Source organism: Python bivittatus, unplaced genomic scaffold (genome assembly GCF_059951505.1).
Source record: "Python bivittatus isolate LINGU-HERP-01145 unplaced genomic scaffold, Pbiv_v1 ctg000610_np1212, whole genome shotgun sequence".
In the NCBI taxonomy this organism is placed as follows: Eukaryota; Metazoa; Chordata; class Lepidosauria; order Squamata; family Pythonidae; genus Python; species Python bivittatus.
In genome coordinates this window covers 13,676,796-13,701,313 of record NW_028277088.1, presented here as the reverse complement: position 1 = coordinate 13,701,313, position 24,518 = coordinate 13,676,796, and the positions used below count along the sequence as shown (strand labels likewise).

Sequence of the window (24,518 nt, the reverse complement as noted above, 5' to 3'; positions counted from 1 at the left end):
TAATTAAATATTAATCAGACACCAGACCTGTGTAAGCTCCTATTTGATTAACATAAACTTACTACTTACAGCCACTACTGAAATTTTGTTCTTTGGATTTAAAAGAACCTTTTTATGTGGGACTCATATCAAAACCAGACATGTTATTTGCAATATGTATTTTAAAGGTCATAATGTATTTTCTTTCTTTTTTCTTTTTCAATTATAGCTGCTTTTAATCACAATTAAGCTTTTAGGAAACAATCAGCAAAGTTCAAACTTTTTTTGGTTGATACATTGAAAGGATGTGCCCTCTTACTACTAGTCCTGGCAGCAAACTAATTACACAATGTTAAGGTTCACTACTAACATGTAAATTTTGGTCAGAGTTGACACTAAAAAGAAACATCAATTTATTAGGAGATAAAACTTGTTCTGTAGTAATGGAACAGCTGTGTATAGAAATTTACTGCAGCTTAATGTTTTCATGGATAAAGCAATTAGAATTTCTGACAACGAAACTTGCTAAATGTAATGGGTAACACAAAACGGTCACACAAAACCATATGCAGGAATGTATATAAGATTAATATAGTTTCTTTTATATGGAAATAGTGAAGATGCAAAAATTTAACAGTATATATCCATTTTTTTTACAGTTTTGTAGGAAGAAACATGTAAACCCTCCTTATTTATTTGGAGTTACCAAATCTTTTGTATTACAGATGGTTATATTCTATGGGAGTTTATGAATTAGGTTTTGATTTTAGCTGCAATCCTATACACTCAAATAAACTCAACAAAACTTACTTCTGGGTAGACAGTTGAGCACTGAGCAGTTAATCACACTTGGAGAAGATCCCAGAGGCATTCTTTGAAATAAAGATGATACTGGAAGCTGGCAGTTTGCTTCACAGCATGCTTACTTCCCATTTTTTAAAATTACATTTGTGCCCTGGGTGACTTTGCGGGACCCTTGATATAGGTTATGAGCACTGAGATATCTTGCTGAAAGATAGCACAACATTTGCATGCCATTCCATTGGAAATTTGGGCTCATAGAACTAAATGAATGTCAATATTCAAAGGTATGTAAGGTATTTTGATGTTTGTGAATTATTTCATAATTTCTTTGATTACCATAGTTAGCTGCTTGGGATGGGGGTGGGGGGAGAGGGGTCTATTATGTATCCAAAAGGCAAGATATAAATGTTGCTATATTTCAATTAGTTGTCCCTGAGTTGCTATCTTTCAAAGTAAAATAGTTAGTACATTTGCTAGTAGCATTTTTATACTGTATGGTATGTCTTTATACCTAAGTGGAGTATAAGAATTTTTTGCCCCACAACAACCCTGTAAAATGGGTTGGGGTGAGAGAGAGTGATTGGCCTAAAGACACCCAGGCAGGTTCCATTATATTAGGAATCATAATCAACCATTTTTTAACCTGAAAGCAAGTAAGTACCTTTATTGTGGTCAAAGACCAGTACATAATAGAACTCAATAGCAAAAAACACACACAAATTGTAAAATTAACTAATCAATCAGTTGGTTGTGTGTTTTGCATATGACTTAGTGGAATTTAGCTGCAGTTAGGGTAAAGGAGTCATAAATATCTGAGAATAAAAATTTTAAGTAAAATTGATCAGAATGACCAGGAAATGTACTTATATGTGGGGTTATCAACTCTGACCACATGCCAACATAAAACAGGGAATAAAATGTGATTAACAGTTTCATTAGCCCCTTTGCAACATGGGCAAAATCTTAATCCAAATCGGAGGCCTTTTTATCTTTCTTCTAAGACTGCAGTAGGCAACGCATCAAGCTGAGCCAAAGAAATGCCCTCCTATATTTAGGGATCGTAATTTGACTTAGGGATCTAGCAGATGGTGAGATCTAAAGATGGAGAGTGAGCTAGTTGGCAGCACATACACTAAAATCGGAATGATATAGAGAACATTAGCATGGCCCCATGCAAGGGAGAGAGCAAAATATTTCTTATTTATTCTTCCAGTTGGATAGCAACACTTTGTTCCTTTGTATAAATAATTCCCTTAAAAGAGGGAATTCACTTTGTTTATTTTGTAATAATTATGAGAAATCCCTTGTCCAGGCCATAGGAACTCAAGCTACCGGACATTTCACAGAATCAGAGAACATAAGGGTTGCATCTGTGGCAGTATTGCCACTTTTGAAATTTGGAAAAGCTTTGAACTATTGCCACCAAATAAAACCCCTTATGCCTTACAGTATTAGTAGTGGATCTCTGCACTGAGATCTAGTCAAATTCCCTTACCAGGGCAGGAATCCACCATTACGGACAAGGCATAAAGTGTTTATTATGATGGTGGTGGTGGTGGTGGTTCAAAGGTTTGACAGTACTCTCTACGCAAAGTCAGTTTGAGCATTTACTTGAAGATGAAGGAAATTCTGTAAACATAAGCTTAATTAAAAAAATAAAATAAAATGAAGAATCCCAATTGTAATTGACTTATATCCCAAGATGCATATAAAGGCAAATGTGATCAAGAGTAAATAGACAGTGTAAGCGTAGTGGCTCTACTGAACATGATAGGGCTGTGGACTTCGGATAGCCTACCCCCCCTCCCTCTGTCCCCCATTCCCACATTTTACTTGGGGTCAGGAAGCAGATCCTTTTCTTTCTCTTTTAAGATTGATTTGGGCAGACACACTATGCAGTGAATACGTGCTGTCCCACTCTCAGTAACATCCATCACATTTGTCTTCCCTGAAGCGTTCCATGGCAGGTAAAGCTGGTCCCTCTCTGCAAAGTGTGCTTGCTCAACTAATTATTAACAAAGTAAAAAAAAAAAAATCGTGACAGACATCAGCCCTGGTGTGCAGTTCTTCATGCAGAGCTAACACTGCCAGTTTCCTGCCACCTCCATCATCTGTCATCGCTGTCTCCTGTTAATTGTCTGGGGGCTATAGCTGACTTTGGCCCCCCTTTAAATCCAGGCAGAGTACAATCACTGTACATATATTGATCTCTGCCTGATCTGAAGAAATTTAAATGTACTTACATTTACACTGATATAACTTACATATTTCATGGATGCAAATCAGTTGCTGGATCTCTCCCTCTGGCAAGAGCAAGACTGTGTGACTGCATAATCCAATGAATAAAAACTCCTTAGACACACACACACACACACTAGAGCCTAAGACAGATAAAATAGTTCGCATGTGATGGCATTTGCCTTTCTTTCTTTCTAAATGATGGAATATTCAACTCTAGTTTTGCCATATCATTTCTTTTTTCTTTTTTTCAATGAACTAGGCTTCTTAACTATTCTTACTCTGTGTCTGGACTCTAATTAGGAACTCAAAGGAATTGGCAGAAGCAAAATATCTCATCAGACTAACACTATGAATTAGAATCCCAACAGGGCTCCCTGTAAATGACCAAGAGATAACTTTTAGGATTCATGAGAAATCTCTGATAGAATTTCTTTGTTGCATTCCCTTCAGCTTGAATGAAAAGCAACAAATAGTTCAAATAAACAATCCTATCCAAAGCAAGTGTGGTTTTTCATTTCTTGTTTGTGATGTGTAAAAAAGTAGAATGGCCATCTTTGAACTGGTATAGAGAGATATGGCAAATCAAGTTATGATTGTTTACTCGTTATTAGATCATGAAAACCCCATGATATTCTTGTGCCAATGCAGTGAGCAATTTCTTAACGTCTCCTTATCTGGTCTGGAGAGGTATCACAGACAGAGATAGAATCAAGTATTCTTGAGATCTAAACCATATTCTCTCTGAGATTCTGAGCAAGCCACTCAACCTTTTTTAGCTTTCCCAACTACATGAAAGAATAGAAAACCTGTATTCTTCATTGAAACATGTAATGAAGGTATTTGTGATTCAACAATATTTAAATGTTATCTACCCACACATAGACATACACCATTTTTTAAATTGTGTCTCTGTATAATCAATGTAGACCATTATTATTTGCTTTATAGACTGATACTATCTGTTTACATGAAAGCAAGTTTCACTATAAATGGTTTTACACAGGAATAAATCTCTCAATGAACCCTGCTCATTACAGACTACTTCCAAAAAAAGAGCATGCTTCTTATCAAGTCTTCCTACAGATTAAAATTACTCTGTCGATTCTAGAACAATCTTTCCCATCCTGATCTTCTTCAAATGCACTTGGGCTACATTTAAAATTGCTTGAGAGCTTGTATTTGGGGAAACTGTTCTGGAGAATAAGCATATCCATCAAAAGAATTAATATTGTTTATTGGACTGTTTTATGCAGCAAAACAACCCAAGCTTCCGTGTTCCAGACAAGAGAGAGTGAAGTATAGCAAATAGTTACAAGTATGTTTAGCTTTCCATATAAAAAGTTTTCTAGTTAGAGAACTTGGGAGCACATTAATAGTGCAAGCCTATTCATGCTTACTCAGACATAAACACTCCAAAAATGAAATATTGCTATATCTTCCCTCCAACATTCTAGAGGCTAAGACATTAAACTTCATATGGATACAGCTCTTATCTGAGGAGCAAATAAGATGTTTAAATGGCTTTAGGTGTAGAGAAAGGTTTGTAAAAAAGACCTCCATTGTGATTGTTCAAGGCCTTAAGTCTGCCTCTCTGCTGGTTCAAATCAAAGCCCCTTAGATTTCAGTAGGGGCTTTTTCAGGTCCAAGGATTCAGCTGAGAGACAACAGCAGGTTAAATTCTTAACTGCTTCACTTTTCTAAGAAGAAATACATCTATTAGTAAGGATCGACTGAATAAGAAACCTCTACCTAAATTGTACTGTATTCTATTTGCAAGGAAAGGAGGTTGTGTTTGCACAACTGCAGGGATGATAGCTAAGGCACAATTGTTAAGGATCACTTCACTTTTTGTTTTTTAAAAGTACTGTATATTATTAACTTTATATTTCATCAACAGTATCTATGATAAGACATTCAAGCTGCATATGCCAAGAAGCTAGTTTTACATTTTGGATCATTTAATTTTTTTAGAAAATAGAAAACATTTCATTTTATTGAAAGGGAGAGCATGGTAGTTCTGTGAGATCTTGTACTGGACTTGTCAGAGGAGTAAGCCTTGAGATGAAGAAGATTTCCTCTTAATTTTTTCTAGCAATTTCAACTAAATATTGAATCTCTCAAAGAAATAAGAAGTTTGGATTGTACTAAGCCTGGCTTTGTTGTGGAAAAATGAGTACCATGTGTCCTACTAATTATTAAGACTACCCTAAACACATATTAACTATTATATATGATTAGCAAAATCATTGTGTAAGTTTCAGTCTCTCTGTAGCCAAAAGAGCTCCATCCAACGACATGGGGTTGCATAGTTATCTGCTGGGCAGAGGATGGTGAAAAGGGCATCAGGATACAAACTCTGCCCCTTATGTATTTGTATATGATGTTGCAAAGCAAGTGAGAAAAGGCAGAACTTGGATTGTCAAGATGCATTTTTTGTCACTTTGGCATCATTGAGGCTATGGGGGACATAACTCTAGCCTTAAGGAAATCCAAAGTCTGTAATATGTGTGTGCGTGTGTGTGTATGTATGTATAGCTGTAATGAAAACTGAGCAAGATTATTGGACAGAAAAGTCTTCTGTATGGTCTTAAATTAGTGAATGAACTATAATAGGGTAATATTCATTTGTTTGAGAACTGGTGAATCATCATTCTCTTAGGACTCTTGGAAGAGCTTAAATGTTCTGCAGTACCAATCTTACCTGGTGTGCTTGAAAACATCTGCTTTCATTGTCTGCTGTCTCCTCATAATATCTCAAACAGTCAGGTCCACCCAGAGCAAAAGTGTGAACAAGAAGGCAGCGTTCAGCGCTCTGACAATACAATTTCAACAACTCTGCTTATCAGCTGGGTCAGAGATGAAGTAAGAGGTGAAAATGAAGATTGTGCTAGACATTCATTCCTGTTCCTTGTTGAAGGCAGATGATAGGGTTTGCTCTTGGAGGTCTCTGAATGTAAAAGGTTGAGGCTTGTATGAAAGCCTATGGCATGTACAATGCTCTGGGACCTGCTGTGTTAATAGTGAGTATTTTGGGCATAGCATTCCTGATCTTTTCAAATGGCTTATTTGATTTCAGTTCAGCTCTAGTCCCATTTATGGCAGACACCTAGCAGCACCCACATCATCTTTCAAGTCTTATGGCAAAGGCAGCCATTTTCTCCATTCTGTTGGGTGCACAGAAAGACTGTGCTGAAATAATGGCCAATTTGAGCTTTTGAGATTAGCTACAACAAGGTAATTGCTGCACAAGTCATGCTACATCTAACGTGCTGTGTTCCTCCAATGCACAAAATTCTGCAATTGCCTTTAAAAGGTATAATCTTCTATAATCATTTTTGGTGTTCAAAGCAATTACTTTTCAATGGAAAATGTAAGCCAGAGAACAGCAGCCTTCAAAGATTGCAGAGTCCAACAGTTTGTAAACTCTGACCTTCTACATCACATAGTTACATGACCAAGTTGGTAAAAGGGCATCACATTGATTATCTTTAGTAGCCTTTCAGCAAGACTACTAGGACTGTTTTCTGGCATTCTGATTTGAAAGATAACCTGTCTGAATGAGTACAACAGGATTGTTATGGTGGAGATATTACTTTTGGCCTTTCTGCCCTTTCAAAGTGAGAGTATTATATCTGAAATAGAAATAAAAGGCTGAGAAACATGAATAAAGCATTCTTGGCCTTTCTCCTTTTCCAGCAACTAAGAAGCAATTCTACAAGGACATCCCTAAGATCCTGACCGATTAAGGCCACATTCAACATGCTCCAAAATTTGGCTTTCTCGTCTATGCCCACCAGCACATGTTGGATAAAAATAGAAGTCTCCTTGGAGCATCTTGATTTTTACAAATCAAAGATTCCTCTCTCTCTCCCTCCCCCAAATTACACATTGCTGAAAGCTTTAGCCGTCCCATGATTTGCTGCAATCATTCACTCTGCAATAGGCCATCTCTTCCTCCACTGATTTAAAAACTGAGACAGCACTTAGCCTTCTAGTTCAATACACCATAATTATCTTACCATACGCTAACAGTTCAAGATTTACCTCAATTTCAGTGCACAAGTCATGTGCTGCAAAACTTCTTTGTGCTTATTGGTTATATCCAACAGTGTCCTTCCATGAGCACAACAGACACCACTTGCAAATCAAATACATTCTCCTCTTTCCATCTCCTCCCCACCACCAAATTTGTTCCACAAAGTTTAAGGATCCAGCAGAACAACTGTGAGTGGCATGTAGGAAACTAAAAACAGAGATGGGAAATTATACTGCACTAATGCTGGATGTTTTCCTCTGGAAATGTGCTTCCATTAATATTTATTGCAGACAAGATTTACTGCTACCAACACCACTTCATAAACTGCATATCTAGATTTTAGGAACCGATTTAATCCAGACACAATTCTTGAAATATATTGTTTTAACAAGGTATTCTGCAAAGCAAAAAATAAAGCTTAGTGTTTTACCAGGAGCCAGTATCAATAAACAACACTGGTTTGTGATTGACAGAATGGTTGGAATTCACCTAGAAAAGTTAGATTTAGGACTGATGATTGGGTTTTGCTGTCAATCAATCCTAGTAGTAAAAAGGCTTCCATACGTAAGATTATTCTGTGCCCCTAGACATCCCAGTCAAAGCTGTATTGTTGTTTAGATTTGGCTCTCTGAATTTTAGTAGGCAACGTTTTCAACTACTGTGATTCTCCACCATGTTTACTGGAGATGCCTTCTGAACCACAGTGAGACAAGCAACACTACTGAAAATTAGATGAGTCATAGCATTATCTATGTTGCTATCTTTTAAGACAAAAAATAATCAGGTGTAACTCATTGATTTTCCATGCTATGAGCTATACAATATATTAAAATGTATGTGGGGGGGCGGGTCGTTAGTAGCCGTATGGATTGATGAAATTAAGAATTTGCCTCTCAATGGTTAATAGGAATGATTTAGAACACAGACGTAATGGTATGTGGAAATGACCTTGGGGGTCAAGAGGGAATGCTGCAGACTGGACAACCAGTATGTAAAAGATGTCTCAGCCCACAGAAGGGGGGATGGCATGGGAAATATTTCAGAAGGGACTCTTTCTAATTTTCCAGAGATTAAGAAGGGGAGAAATACTTTCAGTCTTCCAAGATTCTGTTAATGTAACCTTATAATAAAGATAGAACTAGTACTCCCAGTTGTGCTTCTTGTCTGGACTACCTTGCACGGCTAACAACAGATAAAAGTGATTTAATCTTCCTCACTCTGCCTTCATACCTATACTACTATCCTGTTCTGAATTGGGGCTACATTTAAAGCAAAAGTGAGATCTGTAGCTTAACTCAGGAGGACTATTGTTAACACTTAAGTAATATTATATAAAAACCTATTAGTGTGGGAGTGCATATCTATCTGTGTTTAAAGAAATCTGTTCTGATTTAATAACATTGTTGTATTAACTAAGAAGAATGACAATGACAAGAGTGTAATGAATGCTCTGTTAATACAATTTCCATGTGATCACAGAGCATAATCAATTAATCATTTGATTGATTAATCATAAAAGTCAATTGATTTTAACCATTTAAAATGTTTTTCCTAGTGAATTTACTAGAGTAGTCTCAGTGTAGGAAGTGTTTGCTGTTTCTCTTTTTTCTTGGAGAAATCTTTCTTTGGCCCAAAGTTCCAGGGAGAAATAACAGGATCTATTGCTTTATTTTCAAATATCAGTGTTAGAAAAATGCACCCTCACATGCCCTTTTATGACAAAGCCTGGGGTGGAGGAGGGGGGAGAACAAAAGCAAAAAAATACAAACAGGAGCATTGAAATTACTTGTATATGTTGCCAAAGGTTTGCCTATGCAGTCACATTTAATGGGAATTCACAAATCTGAAGAGGAAAAAAAAAATATGCTAAGCTGGTTGCTTTGTGACTGTACTAATATATCAGCTAGTTCCAAGATTCATTCCCAGAACACATTTAACATTAGTGGACTATCACATCAGTGAAAGTTCCCTGCATCCTGACCATAATTTGGTCTGATGAAAGATCCGGTGTATGTCCTGACAAAGTTTGCTGCCATAAAACAAATGGGCAAATGTGGACTAGCAACCATATTTTGGATAGTGTTATTAACTGCATTCAGCTGTTCAACTATTTCTCATCACTGTACAGTCCTTGTGTGTCACAAAATATGTCAATACAATGATCGGAGATTTGACCAATAGGCCCTCCAGAAACATTTAAATAGATCAATTTAACTGGTGTTACTATACAATACATTAGCTGAATGTTCTTTATTTCAGAAGATTTTAGAACTAGCAAAGGGGAACAAATAATCTCCCCCACCCCGATAATTGATCTATCAAGTTATGAAAATGATTGCTTTGAAAGTGTTCATTCTTTTCTTTTTTCTTTTTAAGTGAGGCAATTTTCAGCAGTATGTTAGTTCATGAAAGCACTTTAATCTAGAATGATTATTAATCAACCTTCAGTTCAAAGAGCTTTCTAATTCAGAATAAAAATCTATATCTTGTCTCTCACATCCATATCAGTTACTAAAATATGAATGCCTGCATTTATTAGCAAATCCAAATAAGAGCAGCTCTTTATTACTGGCCAAGAGGGGAGACAGTGACTCAGCTGCCATGCTAACCTTGTCAACACATGTCCATTGAGAAGGTTTTAATTGCATATTTTAATAAACCATGGCACTTACTCCATCTTTCATATGTATGAAATGGCAAAACTGTAGTGACATGTTGGGACATGCCTGCTCATTCTAATTGCTCTTTATTGTCATTTTTCCCCCCTGTATGCATTCTTTCTCTCTCTCTCACAGAAACACTTGCATACACATACTCAGAGCAAAGTAATTTGGTAGGCTAAAAGTGGTAACCATGGAATCAATTTGACCTAAAAAGCCATTTTGTCTCCCCTCGTCAGGGCTTCCAAATTTCAATTATGGAGATGACTCATAATTTTTCAGATGTAGGGAAACATACATATACAATTTGTTAAATTATTATAAAAACAACAAAACACATAGCACAATTGCTTATAGGTCTTCAGAGCAGACAGGTATAAGATTATGCTGCAAAAGATTAATGAAGTGAAACAGGAAGTCTTATGCCTTGGAACCGATTATATGTTGAAGATACATTATGGTGAAATAAGAAAATATATTTAGATCTGAAACATGGACATAGATGATTGTTGTTTTTCGTTTTGGTATATTTTTCAAGTTCCAATTTGTAGGATATCTTTTATATTTTACTGTTACATCTCAGCATAGGCTTTTTGTAATGGCCTTTTTAAGTATGACTATCACTGCAAATCACTCCGTAAGGAACAGACAGCAGACCACTAAGAACATAGACATTTGGAAAGGCACCAACAGATTTTTGTCTGAAGATCCTACTTTAGCTTTAGTGAGCACACTTAATGAGCACAGTAAAGTGGCAGCATATTGAAGACATATTTAAGCTATTTGGGGGAAAACAAGTGGAGCCTAGAACAAAATATTGCTTGTGGTTTAGGATACTCCATTCCAAGGACAGACAATCTGTGGCTTTCCAGCTGTTGTTGAACTACAATTCCAGCATATTTCACCACTGGCCCCTCTACAATATCTGGAGACTTACGGAATGCTTACCATTGTTGCATTCCATTCTTTTTCCATTGTTTTTCTGCCACAATTACTCAGCCTTCTGGGATTTTTGGCACGCTTAGTTTTCTCTGGGACATTTCTCTCTCCTTAAACATTTTCATTTCTATCTAAATGCTATGCATTTCCAATTGATACACAATAATAAATAATGTTATTCAATTCATTGATATATCCATAGTAATTGTGCTATTCCTTTTTTTGAGGTAAGCAATTTCATGCATTGTACAGAAAATGTATGAGGAAAATACATCTTTGGGTGAAAGAAGCAAGTTTTTAGAGGCCTCAGATGAATGGGATCGCCTTAATAAAACTGAAATATAAAGGAATGTGTAGCACCCTCGAAGCTGGTGGGAATTAGGCTAGTTGTAAAAAGCCTTATCACAAACAACCCCATATCCCAAGGCATCTGTCTTGAAGGAGGATGCATTCTTCCTGGCATTTGGCACCATGAACTAATTTGTTTCTTCTTCTTTGTGACACTATTATTTTCCTTGAAGATAGTAGGTAGAAGAGGGTCAGAAAGTAACTTGAGAAGTAATGTTTATTTAATATGTATGCCTGCATCATCATACGAATATGTATGTGTATGCATTCTTTTTCCCTTCTCCTTCTTGTAGAAGTGTATAAATATCAGGGTATCCATTTTTCCTGCAGGGAAGTGTCTCCCACTAACTCTTGGTCGGTCCCCTCCAGTGCGCACTGTCTAATAAATACTGCAGTGAAGTCTTGATTATTTTGCATTTGAGTCCTGCATTTTGATTCTACAAATAGGAAGTCAAAGAAATTGACATGAGATGGGAAAAAGAAATTTATACTGATACAAACTTTAAATAGAGCCTACGTGCAGCTCTCTCAACACATAATTTCTCAAACTACTCTAGCTTCTATTCAGATTATATTCTTATACAGTTTTTAGCTCCTCAGTCTCCTGATATTTCCTCTCTGAACAAGATTTGTGTTACCCACCTTTTGATTATACAAGAACTGGCCATTAGAAAGTGAGGTTACAAGTAGAATAAGGGATGGATGTGTTAATCCTTTCTAGATGCAGTCCACAAGTTTAGGTCTAAATGAAAAAATTCATTAAGACATGCTTTGCTTTACTTGACTATCACATGAAACAGGGAGTCAGGGAGGAAAAAGTAAACATTACAAAGTGCATAACAAAAGCGCCTGTTTTTTTAGACCGTCATGCAAGCCACAAAATTATCACCATGTCTAGGAACATATGTACTACAAAGCCTATAAATTATTAACATGTCTGCTGCAGAAGCTTCCTTTATGAAATATTTAAAACCATGTCCAGAATTGTATTAGTGAAGGCATGAGATACATATAATTAATCACTGGCAGTTTCTTTTTGTTAGCATATGCTTTGTGGTGGTGTTTTTCCTTTAAACTCAAATTACTATTCTGTCATGAAATACTATGCTCTCATGTAACACTATATGTTGACCCCAGGGAGCCAATCATGTCAAAAGGGCACAGTATAATCATGACAGCAGAAAACAAACTAAAAGACATGTAGTTCAATTACTTTATCAATTAGCAGCAAAATCAATGGTGAGAAAGAATAAGGAAAATGATCCAATCATCTCCAAGATTACGCTGGGTTTCCCAGCAGTGGGGCAAACTGTTTGCATAGTGTTATTTATATTTACTGGATTACAATATGGATTGCACGAGGTTGTCTGCTTCTTTTGTCTGCTATTTTTCTATCTGAATCTGGAGTGAAGACGTTAATGATTGCATGTAGACCCTAAAAGGTTTGGGCATGACCTCCAGAGCTCTCAAAGATCCACATTATAATTAAAATAATTACAGATACAGGAGGAATAATCATATTTGCTGTATGAATTTAATTTAAAATTTAACATGAAATTAAATCAAATTTAGGTTTTTGTTAGCTTATTTGGAGGCCTGTCCTTGTCATACTACTCAAAAAAAAAAAAAAAGTCTTCAGCCTGAAAAAAATGTGTACTCTTTTTTTAAGTTTATAGAGAATGGACAACAAAAAATAAAACTTTAAGGAAAAATTATTATTTTTTAAGACAGAATATTATTCTGAGCAATTCTTCAAAAATTCTTTATCAAAAGAAAGCATGAATCTTTTTACTTCAGTTGTCAGATTAATGACAACTTAATGATTGGGGGTGGGCGGCACAGTGCTGTGCTGGTTCACCTCCTTTTTCCAGGGACATTCCTGGTCAATGGTGATTGGGGAGGAGAGATCCCGCTCTCAGCTCCTATTGTGTGGGGTCTCATAGGGGTCGGTGCTCTCTCCTCTCCTATTCAGCATCTACATGAGACCGCTGGCTGAGCTCATCTGTCACCATGGAGTGAGGTATCATCAGTATGCTGATGACACTCAGTTGTACATCTCTGCTCCTTGCGATTTAAGTGATGCTGTGTATGTCTTAGCCCAGTGTCTGGAGGCTGTGAGGGTCTGGATGGGGAACAACAGGCTTCAACCGAACCCTGGCAAGACTGAGTGGATTGGGGTTTTGAAGCCCTCCAGTTCTGGGATTATACCACTGCTGGTACTGGATGGAGTTACACTGCCCCAGACAGGCCCTGTGCACAACCTGGGGGTCCTCCTGGACTCCTCACTCCTGCCCAATGAGCAGCTGGCAGTCGTGGCTAGAAGGGCCTTTGCACAACTTTGTATCGTGCAGCAGCTGCGCCTGTTTCTGGACTGAGGGGTCTTACTCATGGTCACTCATGCTCTGGTCACCTCCCGACTGGACTACTGCAATGTGCTTTACATGTGGGCTGCCCTTGAAGAGTATCTGGAAACTTTAGCTGGTGCAGAATGTAGCAGCATGGGCAGTTATGTGTATTTCTAGAACACATGTGACACCTCTGCTTTGCGAGCTGCATTAGTTACCAGTCTGTTTTCGGGTCCAATTCAAGGTGCTGGTGTTGACCTTTAAAGCCGTTCATGGCATGGGACCAGGTTATTTGAGGGACTGCCTCTCCCCAATTTCATCTGCCCATCCCACTAGATCTAGCAGAGTGGGTTTGTTATGGGTTCCATTGTCTAGAAAGCTACGTTTGGTGGGCCCCAGGTGGAGGACCTTTTCTGCTGTGGCGCCTGCATTGTAGAAACTTCTCCCCCCAGAGATGAGATTGGCCTCATCACTCCTGAGTTTTCGAAGGACCCTCAAGATCTAGTTATGTCAGCAGGCCTGGGGACCCCAGGGAACAGATGAATTAGTGAGGTAGCTCTATTATTAACATCCCTTCGCCTATTTTTTTTTTCTGTTTTTTTTCTGTTTTTATACAGTGGGGCAAAAAAGTATTTAGTCAGCCACCAATTGTGCAAGTTCTCCCACTTAAAAAGATGAGAGAGGCCTGTAATTTTCATCGTAGGTATACCTCAACTACGAGAGACAAAATGGGGAAAAAATCCAGAAAATCACATTGTCTGATTTTTAAAGAATTTATTTGCAAATCATGGTGGAAAATAAGTATTTGGTCATCTACAAACAAGCAAGATGTCTGGCTCTCACAGACCTGTAACTACTTCTTTAAGAGGCTCCTCTGTCCTCCACTTGTTACCTGTAGTAATGGCACCTGTTTGACCTTGTTATCAGTATAAAAGACACCTGTCCACAACCTCAAACAGTCACACTCCAAATTCCACTATGGCCAAGACCAAAGAGCTGTTGAAGGACACCAGAAACAAAATTGTAGACCTGCACCAGGCTGGGAAGACTGAATCTGCAATAGGCAAGCAGCTTGGTGTGAAGAAATCAACTGTGGGAGCAATAATTAGAAAATGGAAGACATGTAAGACCACTGATAATCTCCCTTGATCTGGGGTTCCACGCAAGATCTCACCCCGTGGGGTCAAAATGATCACAAGAACAGTGAGCAAAAATCCAAGAACCACACGGGGGGACCTAGTGAATGACCTACAGAGAGCTGGGACCAAAGTAACAAAGGTTACCATCAGTAACACACTACGCCACCAGGGACTCAAATCCTGCAGTGCCAGACATGTCCCCCTGCTTAAGCCAGTACATGTCCGGGCCCGTCTGAAGTTTGCTAGAGAGCATTTGGATGATCCAGAAGAGGATTGGGAGAATGTCATATGGTCAGATGAAACCAAAGTAGAGCGTTTTGGTCTAAACTCAACTCGTCGTGTTTGGAGGAGAGAGAATGCTGAGTTGCATCCAAAGAACACCATACGTACTGTGAAGCATGGGGGTGGAAGCATCATGCTTTGGGCTGTTTTTCTGCAAAGGGACCAGGACGACTGATCCATGTAAAGGAAAGAATGAATGGGGCCATGTATCGTGAGATTTTGAGTGAATACCTCCTTCCATCAGCAAGGGCATTGAAGATGAAACGTGGCTGGGTCTTTCAGCATGACAATGATCCCAAACACACTGCCCGGGCAACGAAGGAGTGGCTTCGTAAGAAGCATTTCAAGGTCCTGGAGTGGCCTAGCCAGTCTCCAGATCTCAACCCCATGGAAAACCTTTGGAGGGAGTTGAAAGTCCGTGTTGCCCAGCGACAGCCCCAAAACATCACTGCTCTAGAGGAGATCTGCATGGAGGAATGGGCCAAAATACCAGCAACCGTGTGTGAAAACCTTGTGAAGACTTACAGAAAACGTTTGACCTCTGTCATTGCCAACAAAGGATATATAACAAAGTATTGAGATGAACTTTTGATATTGACCAAATACTTATTTTCCACCATGATTTGCAAATAAATTCTTTAAAAATCAGACAATGTGATTTTCTGGATTTTTTTCCCCATTTTGTCTCTCATAGTTGAGGTATACCTATGATGAAAATTACAGGCCTCTCTCATCTTTTTAAGTGGGAGAACTTGCACAATTGGTGGCTGACTAAATACTTTTTTGCCCCACTGTAGTTTTTAATGTTTTTAATAATTATTATATAATGGTTATATGTACTGTTTATATATTTATTGTTTTATTGGATTGTTGTACACTGCCCAGACTTGCTTTTTGTGAGATGGGCAGCCATATAAATTTGGTTAATAAAATAAAAATAAATAAAATGACATTTTTATCTCACTGAATGCAGTTATCAGTACAATCTTAGTTTGCTTAGCAACAAAGATTGCCCTTTGCCAAACATGTGTTAATAGTTGTTTGAAACAATGATTTTGGATAATGTCAACCCAATCATAAATAATATGGCTGTGCAGTACTTCAGATTTGAGGGCAAAAAGGTATGTTGGAATCAGGGCACCTGCAGGGGGATGTAAAAAACAAAAGTCAAAATGACAGCTGCGACAGCACAATGATAGCCCTGCACATTTTTATGTGCAGCATACATGTGAGTAAAAAGGGGTGAGGACTCAATAGCATCATTATGGCCAATATCTTGATTTTTTTGACATGCTCCCTCCCACCCAATATCCTAGTATGGAGAGCATGCAGGTATGCCTGTAGAACCATCTGCAACTCATTAAAACAAATGTGTCTGTGTTTGAGAGCAGTTGTATGATCCAAGACAAAGATGCAGCTCTTTTAAGGGGTTGCAGGCCTCACATCCACTTTAGTGTATTTTTGCTTCTTATTCTGAAATGCTGCATAGTCCTAATAAATCATTTCAATAAAAGTAGATATTGCTGCCTCTATGCCTTTATTAATTCTAACAAAGACACTCAAATCAAGCTCATGCATATTTCCAAGTTTTTTCTTGGTAATAATATGAAAATGGTTTGCCACTTCCTTTTTCCAGGATTTTTTTACTTCCTAATCTAGCCTAAAGCTCTGGATTTCTTGGTAGTCTCCTATTCAGGTATAACTAAGTTCAACTTGCATAGCTTTTTTTGAAATCAATCAAGACTAGCTAGGTGCCGCCAACTACTGTAAACTGCTTTAATTTTAGCCCTCTAATAAAACAGTAAATCTCCCAGCCTTATAGAATTTGAAGAAAATATGTCATAAAAAAAGTAGAAGACCCATAACAGTTCAAGAAAAGCTGTTCAGTCTGTGACTTGTTTGAATTTAGGACATTACAGAGATCTCTACTTAAAGAAGATCAAGCTGGACCGAAAGTATTATTCAACTCTTGGAAAATGGACTGTACTGGTATTTGAGAACAACAAAAAAAAGTCTGGTAGAACCTTGTTGGAAAAGGACTGACTATCCATTTTGCTAAGTGAAGAAATTGTGTAAATGCAACAGGTAACTGCAACACAGGGAAAATATGCACAGAATTGGAGATTAAAAATAATGAATTATAAGCAGGTTAAGAGGATAGTCCACCTGTTTATCCACAAAAAGGCATGATTAGCATTTAAAGCTGCTGATGCTGGAATTGATATAATTCGTTTATAGCTGCTGCTTATGGGAAAGGTCATGTTATGCATTTCCAACCAACATAATAGATGCAAAAGAAAAGTAGACAACGTTGTCTCTTGGGCTCAGCTTTTTTTGTTTTTGTATCTTACTCTTGCCAAAAAAACCAAGCAATGTCAGCAATGACTATAGAATAGACTTTGTGATAGACTACCTGTACTAACAGGAAAAGCTTCTCAGGAGGCTGAGCAAAAGAGAATTTTTAAAGAAATACAAAATGCCCAACACCTACAAGACTTAGACTTATGACTTGGATTGAGAAACAGAAAACTGTAACCTGGCTCAAAGAGTCTCTCTGATTAAGAGTATTGAACACTATTGTAAAAAGTGTAATGCACGTGTAACAGAAAGGGGGAAAGCTGCTTCCAACAATTAAATGCACAACTTTCTCTGCAGTCAACAGAAAATAATTAGCAGTACTTCTGCACTTAAGAGTAGTATTTTCAAGCTTATAGATCCAGAATTTCTTCTCACTTACCCCTCAAAGGAATTATAATTACACACAATTATAATCATTGCACAATGGTCATGGTTTCCTCCTCCTTCTTAAGGAATTGATTTAATAAATCTGGCTGTTGCTATGGGTAGGGCAACTTTGTCTGCTTGCTTGATACAAGTTAAAGGTAGTCCTTGCTTAATGACCACAATTGGGACCGGAATTTAGGTTGCTAAGCGATGCAGTCATTAAGTGAATAATCACATGACCACTCCTCTGAGTGACCACAATCCCAGCAGTCCCGGTTGGCATCATTAAGCAAATGCCTTGGTCATTAGATGAGGCAACTTCCTGCTGGCTTCCACAATTAAGTCAGTGGGGAAGCTGCAAGCCCCAGGTGTGCCAGGTGGGGGAGGGAGGGAGGGTGTGTGTGGGAGGGTCGGTGAGCTGCATGGGGGGGGGGTGCAGGTTAGGTATGCAAGGGCCTCAGAACCACTTTGATTTTGAGCCCCAGAGTCAAGATGCTTCTGAAGCCTCTCCACTCCAGGGCTGAAAATCCTGCTTGGATTTCAGTATGGAGCTTTTTCAGCCAGCCCCCAGAGGCGAGAGGGAGTTCTCTCAGTAGGCGGCAGTGGCTTTAAATTGCCAACTGCCCTGCGATCATGTGATTGCTGTTTCTAGTCTTCCCAGCCGGCTTCCCCAGAAAGTCAATGGGGAAGCTGGCAGGGAAGGTTGCAAGCCATGGCTGCCTAACGAGAGAATTCCCTCCCGATTCTGGAGGCTGGCTGAAAAAGCTCCATGCCAAATCCTCCTTAGAGTTTTTTCAGCCAGCCCCCAGGGACAAGAGGGAGTGCTGCAAAGAAGGGAAGTAAAAGGCTGCTTTCAGCTCTTTCCCCCTTCTTTGCGGTGCGAAGCCTGCCCCATAGGGACCAGCAGCTAGGCCAGACATGCCTCAGCAGCAGTGGGAGCAAGAAGACTGCGGTGAAGGTCAGCAGGGGTAACGGAGCACAGGGCAGCAGGGGGTCAAAAGGGCAGAGATGGGGGGAGATAGGTGGGTGCAGCCAAGCGCCCAAATTTTGATCATGTGATTGCGGGGGCGCTGCAACAGTTGTAATTTTGGGCACAGGTCGTGAGTCCATTTTTTCAGTGCCGTCATAATTTCGAACAGTCACTGAACAAATGGTTGTTAAGTGAGAACTACCTGTATTCATTTGAAAGCATCTAATAGGCAGGGGTTTAGAAAAACAAGCCAAAATTTGGCACAGCTTGGAATATGCCAGGAATATTAAACATAAGGAATTATGACACAGAAACTTTTCTTAAATCCTGCAACATCTAGCCACAGACAATTGAAATAAAGTTGTTTCAGCAAAGTATGGCTAAATGTGACTTTGTGAAAGCAGTCTGTTCATAAGGAGTAAACTGAAGGTTATTCCCAATGCACCAAGAGTTCTTACGATAGCTTCCTTAAAGATCTAAATACTAGGGAAAAGACAAGCTACTTCCCAGCTTGAGCCAATTCATGGATTCATTTTTTTCTACAACCAGCTACTGCAAACTATGTTATTCTATGTGTGTGAGTGGTTCCTTCCTGGCCTAGTGCTTATTTAAATGTCAGAAAGGAGTTGTTAGGAGCTGGAATCATGGGCTAGAGACCAAGAGGACTTTAACCATGCATTTTTTATGTTTGTTTTTGTAGCTATATGGAATTTACTCTGAATAATGATTGTATCTCTGAAAAGAAGTATTATGGAGGTTACATGTGCAACTTTCAGAAGTGGGATTCAAACTGGGAATTCTTTTGTTCTACTGCTTTGATTTTTCCAATGAACCAGCCTTCCTCCATTCTGGTCTACCCCAAAATTGTGGCACTTCTGATACTTTTATTATTCCTTCCCCTTTTTCCCTCAATGGCACTATTGTTCTTCAGGAACTACAGCATCCTAAACACTATAAGCTGGCTGCCATCTTAGCCACTGTACCAAATTGCTGTGAGTAATTCTTGGGGAAAAAAAAGTCAATACTTCTTAAATGTCCTGTAGACATGTTATACATTTCCAGTAATCTATAATGATCTAAAACAATTAGCAACAGTTCCTCATTTCCCTTAATTAGGGTTATATTCCTGGCCAGATAATTTGTGCATTTCAAGCATTTTCACACTTAGCAACTTTAATTTGCAATTTACAAATGCATTAGTTCTTAACTGCAGGTCAATAGAAGATAGCAGTTTAGAGTGAGTACATAAATAGTTAAATAGGCAGCTGGAAGGTAGCATAGGACATGGGCAGGGAGGAATGAATGTATTCCTTTTATTTATTTATTTTTAGACAAATACAATAAGAAAACATTCTGTACCATCAATTTCTAATAAACTGAAAAGGACACCAAAATGACCCAGTACTGGTGATAAATTCCAAGATATTAAGAAGCTCTGCTACAGATTTTAAAAAATAACCCTAGGTAAAACATATTGTTTACATTATAAAGAAATTCAATTTTAACGGCTTAGTTTAAACTAAGCAATGAGCACTAACCTGGTGAACCGTGAAACTCTTTTCACTCAATGATGAAAAGATGGCTGCTCAGAAAAGATTAAACTTTAAGGAAGCTCCAAACACAAGGATATCTGGAACACAAGGTTTCAAAAAATCTGGGATTCAGACAGCTAAACTTATTCTAAATTCAGCAATGGATTTTAAGCAAAAAAATATTCCAATAAATGTTAGTTCTCTTGAATCTCTCAGTGCGTTTTGACGCTGTCAACCAAAGTATCTTTTAAGAACATCCCATTAGGTTGCTATTAGGGAACATGGTGTTACATGGGCTCTGATTCTATGTGGCAAATTGGTTCTGAAAGGTAGCACTAGAGAACATCTGCTTTACATTACAGTATGGCTTTTGTTCTGAAGAATATTGCAGGATTCTATTTTGTCCTCCATGATATTTAGCTTCTACATGAAGCCCAGGGGGGAATCACTAGGCAATTTGGCCTCAGTAATTATACTGATGACCTGCAGCTTGCATATTATTTTCTACCTTTTAATTGATGCTCTGAATGGGTGCACCAATTACATTACTGATTCTGGTGGGGATACCACTATATCTCTTTCTACATTGTGATAACTGATCATTTATATCTTCTCTGTTTAGTGAGGCCTATGATTAGGGTGGGAGTTTAGTTTGAAGCTCATACTAAAATTCCCAAACTACCCCATCCTCATACTTTCTGACATTCTTAATAAAAAGATGAGTGGAGTTTTGGGGTAGGACTGCTATTTTAAAAAGAGAAGGATTCAGGCAAGGTTTTCAAAGTCATGGTTAATGTCACATCAGCTTGATTCTTTTGTTGCCCAGAACAAAATGAGACAGATGGTATCTTTCATTTGGATGTAGCAGTCTTTAAAATGCAACCTATTTTGGGTTGTACCCAGAGCCAATGTTCAGTGAAAGGGCTCCTGGGAACATCAGATTTATTCAGCAGTGTCAGTTTCAATAAACATTCAATTTAGGTTGCAAATGGGTTACATGGTTGGCATGATGTCAAACTACAAAAATATTACTTTCTAAGAACAAAGCCGTACATAAAAAGGTACATGTTCCCTTTGGAAAAGGTTCCCTTCTGTTTCTTCATATACTTTAATTGATCATTTGCTGCACTTTAATCTGAATGGAAAAGATGATCAGCCTCTATCCAACAAGTTGGTCTCAATCTTTATACGGGTGCCAGCTCTCTTTGGAAAAGCTTGCATTAAAGAGGCTCCACTGGACAAAATTAATGAGATACAGTAGTTACAAATTTTATTGGTTTGGGATATGTAAGTTTAATTAAGAGAATACATTTAACAAAATCTGGATTAAAATTAGCTTCATATCCTCAACAGTTCTTATCCAAAATTGTCACAGTTAACATATCCTAATTTTCCATGTTCACCAAATAAGCCTACTTTCTGAAACTATTTGTCTAGTTATTCTCCTGGTAAACAGTCCTTTTACATAAAGAATATTGGAGTAGGTAGAATAGGGCTTTTCCTACATCCTATTACCGTATTTTTCTGTCAATAAGATGCCCCCATGTACAAGATGACCCCCACTTTTCCAACCCAAAATTAAGAAATCAATATTTTAAAGATAGTGCAGAACACACTTTTATTTAGTAATTAGGTAACATTTACCTGATACACTCGGTGGGAGGAGGTCCAAACTGTCTCTCTGCAGCTCTATTTCCATGCTCTTTTGCATAACTGATTACATTCAGTCACGAGTGAAACTGCCGAGATAGCTTGTCTCTGCAAACAGACTTCCTCCAATTGGTTTGTTCAGCATCAGCTGACATCAGTTACATAAGGCTCGTGGTTGGAGGAAGCCTGTTTGCAGAGACAGTATGGGCAGTTTCACTCGTGATTGGAGGCTCGTGATTGGAGGAAGCCTGTTTGCAGAGACAGTATGGGCAGTTTCACTCATGATTGGAGGCTTGTGATTGGAGGAAGCCTGTTTGCAGAGTCAAGCTATTTCACTCGTGATTGGAGGCTAGAAATAGGAGGAAGCCTGTTTGCAGAGACAAAGTATGGGCAGCTGCAACTGCGTGGTTCTCTCCTCGGCTTACTTCCTTGTATAAGACGCCCTTCAATTTTTAGCACAAGGATTTTAGAAAAAAGTATCATCTAAAAATACAGTAAAAATCTCATAAACACATACCACCACTTCTCCTTTCCACATCCATCCATCTTGCTTTCAAGGTAGCAGCCAGGATACTGCCTGGTACTACCTAACTTTGGTTCTGCAACTTCTAGCTTCTGATCTTTAATTGTCTGAATATACTAGGAAATAGTTTTTGAAACAATGCAGTCATTGATTAGAAACAGTCTTTTCAGTTGGAATACCAAGTAGAATTCTTTCCCCAAATAGCAACCATCTTTATTACCTTTGCCAGTGGGTGGGGATCACAACTTGGCCTCCTGATATTCCTGATTATGCTATGGCTTTCTAGATTCATTTTTTTTCATTGGGGACATTAAGGTGGGAATGGGAATTAAAGGGTCTCTAGAAGACAAGTCATTTTTACTTCCATCCTTAAATACCCCTCCCCCCAAAACAGCCTCAAATCATACTCTGAAGTTTGGCTATTTTGCTGCTGATTTTCAATGCCATTTTTTTTTTAAAGTAGGAGTATACGGATGGTGGGATTCAAGGGGGAAAAAAAAACAGTCCTAGACAACAAGTGAAGTAATCATGTGAATTATATTGCCTCTCTATAGAGAAGAGTCTACTATCATAGAGCACAATTAGGTTTAGGGGGAAAGTTCAATATTAACATATATTAGAAACTTATCTCAAAACCCTACAGATTTCCTCTCCCTGCAGAAATCATGAGGAAAATGGTGCAAATATATTAAAAGCAATTGGAGGAGGAGTGAGATAATATCCATCATTATAAGAAATTGGTATTTTACTCAGTGAGATGGGGGTGGGTGGGGAGATCTCATCAGATTCTAAACATGATTGAAAATAGGCTTCCAAATATATTCAACAGACCAAGATCAATAAGCATTACACCACCTAAAGCTGTCACATAAAATTGCACTTCTCCTCATAACCAAACCAGATTTTCTATATAAATTACCATGAACATCATCAACTCAGACACATTTGTACTACGCACAGATTTATCTCTGAGCTAGTTATCCAATACTAACATGACAAAGCTAATAAATTAAGACAGCTTTATGGGAATTCTAACCTGAAAGCTGAAGTTTATATCAAGTAATAAAAGCATTAAAATCATATTTGGCTTGGTTAATCTAAAAACATGAATTCATCTTATCTTTGTGTGTATACCCTTTTTAATATATCAAAGAACTAAAAAGGCTTATGAGTACTCCGGATGATCATTTCAAGCCAAATGCAGAAAACTTCCACAGGCAACAGTATAAAGGGAGGACAGCTGTGTTCAGGTGCAATGCTGTGGTATTATTTATTGATATGGGAAAGAACATTGATGAGATTTGTGTGACCAAAGGAAGGAATATTCACTTCCATTTTTTACTAGTTCTAGTTTACAATTTCATCTAAATCGCAAGGAAGGGTGATTTATCTATTGTTATCTGACCTGTGTTGTCTGCTCCAGCTGTTACTCTGGTTCTAACTGTAATGAGGAACTTCAAACCTTCTTCTCTTTTCTTAGGGTTCATTGTTAAACAGAACTCTGGGTGAAGAACTCCAGTTAGGGATTGTCCTCAAAAAAACAGAAGTGTCAGTCTAACTGAAAAAAGACTTATGGTTATGTATGTATCTACTTAGATATCCCTTGTTCTTGCCTTCACTTTTTCTTACTGGCTACCGCTGAAACAATGACAGTCATCTTCAAAACATAAACATAAAACAATAACAATCATGTTCAAAACATCATATAAAGCATTTGATCACACAACTGACCATTTCTGCCTATGCACATTTAAAATTAGGGCAGGCAAAATGTTTATATATCTGAACAAATATTTTAACCAAATTCCCACTTTCAAGGCTCAGGGTTCAAATAAAAGGACTGGTCAACCAAGTCTCTAACAACTTCAAAAACCAATAGAAAAGAATAGATTCATTCCACAGAGGCATATTTAAAGAGGTGTCCCGGTATATGAAGCCTTCAAAATACAACCATTAGTCACCAAGCAGGATAAAAATTTATGCAGTCTTTGATCAAACTGTAACACGTTTTTAATGCTGGGCAGTGGATGTGTTAGGTTACAGTCCCACCCAATCTTTTTTAGATTTCTGGTTGACAATACCAGTACTAAGTACAATGTGTCAGGCAAGTGCTAGCGATGGAGCTTCTAACTCTTCCAAGCTCTGTTTCTGGAGCACAAAATAGATGACAAAACCAGATGTTTTAAATCTCCAAAACCTTGGTACACTTACACTGTGACATTAGCAACCTCTGATGGGAAGGGAGAAGCTTCCTGGGAACAGGCCCAGAATTAACCTGTTTGATCTTTCACACATACTAAAGAGTGTTTCCTGTTCACATAAAATTCTTTCACACTGTCATCAGTG

General features: G+C 38.1%; 1 protein-coding gene and 1 pseudogene across 4 annotated transcripts in view; one reads left to right on the top strand and one right to left on the bottom strand.

Annotated features, from left to right (window-relative positions):
• Nucleotides 1-24,518, bottom strand: part of PARD3 (par-3 family cell polarity regulator) — a 574,792-nt gene that overhangs the window by 44,986 nt on the left and 505,288 nt on the right. The gene's annotated exons all lie outside the window — the stretch shown is intronic.
• LOC112542507 (U6 spliceosomal RNA) lies at nucleotides 1,894-1,988 on the top strand (annotated as a pseudogene).